The sequence below is a fragment of the Vigna unguiculata genome, chromosome 9, assembly GCF_004118075.2.
Source record: "Vigna unguiculata cultivar IT97K-499-35 chromosome 9, ASM411807v1, whole genome shotgun sequence".
NCBI lineage: Eukaryota > Viridiplantae > Streptophyta > Magnoliopsida > Fabales > Fabaceae > Vigna > Vigna unguiculata.
In genome coordinates, this window is record NC_040287.1 from 16701638 (window position 1) to 16703320 (window position 1683).

The following is a 1683-nucleotide window of genomic DNA, read 5'->3' on the forward strand; positions in this document are numbered from 1 at the left end:
CAAGGCAACCAGAGCCTGGCTTTGTTTCAAAAGATTTACAAAGTTTACACCCTTAAACTTTTAAAATATGCAAAAACGCACACAAAAGACTCTAGAATAACACAAGAATCACATCAGCACAACAAGACACCTCTTGCAAACTTGAAAAACCACTAGGCATACACACAAAGCTTGAGAAAGATCAAACCTCAATGGTAGCACAACCCTACCTACCACAAACACCTTCTCCAAGCTTCAAAAACCAAGTAAAATGCTACAAGAATTGATCCAAGATCAATCTTCACCAGTTGCAATTTGTATGATCACAAAAGAAAGAGAATTCCCAGGTTTCCATAATGACTTCGCGCTCAAAAATGGTCTTCTTATCTCTCTTTCGAAAAACACAACTCTTATAGTCAAACTGTTACGAAATTTAACAGGTTGATTTTCAAATCAATCGATTGATTTCACTTAACTTAAGTTAAGTGAAATCAATCGATCAAAAAATAAATTAACTGATTGAATAAGTCACAATTTAAAATTGTTGTAGCTAACCTTTTAATTTGTTAAAGTCCATTAAATAGATTAGAAGACACATGTTAACCTGCTGAAAAATATTTCAACAGATTAAAAGACACAATAGAGACCCTATACATATAATAAATGCTACATGGTCTACAAAGTGAATTATAATCATTTCCCCATGATTGATGCATATAGAGGGCATGCATATAAGGCTTGATCAACTCGAGGAACACCAAATCTCCATAACTTACTCAATGTAGGCATGATTCTAAAGTAATGACTTCAAGTTACTTCAACAAAGCTTCATCAAATCTCAAGTAACAAACCATCCAGACTACGCATGTCAACAAAAACATGATTAGGATAGAGGTTATCTTCAAATCTAGGGGGTTGTGATACATACACTTCTTCATTTAAGAAACCATTCAAGAATGCACTTTTCACATCCATTTGAGAAAGTTTGAAGTTACACATGCAAACATATGACAATAATAATCTCACAACTTCTAGCCTAGCTACAGGTGCATATGTTTCATCAAAATCAATGCCTTCCTCTTGATTATAACCTTTAACAACTAGCCTAGCTTTATTCCTAACTATGTTACCATCTTAGTCCATTTTATTCCTAAACACCAATTTAGTACCAATCACATTCATTTCATTAATTCTAGGAACTTGAGACCACACATAATTTCTTGTGAATTGATTAAGCTCATCTTGCATAGCAACAACCCAATTACTATCACCCATGCATCATTCACATTCTTAGGTTCAATTTGAGACACAAATGCAACATGTTCAAAAAATACAAGCTTGCATCTAGTGGATACTCCTTGACTGATATCACCAATTATGTTATCTTTTGATAGTCCTTTGGGTTTAATCCACTCCTTGGGTAAGTTGTTATCTGCAACTTTTTTAGCCGACTGAATTTCCTTTTCAACTAACTTATTTCTTGCACCAAATTGCTTTCCTAGTAGCACATCTTCATCATCTGTATTCTTATTATGCCTTTGATCTTGGAGCATTGGGTGAGTTTCATCAAATACAACATGTACAGACTCTTCAACAATCATTAGCCTTTTGTTATAAACCCTATATGCATGGCTATTTGTAACATAACCAACAAAACTTCCTTCATCCGCTTTTGAATCAAATTTGCAAGTTACTCTTTGCCAT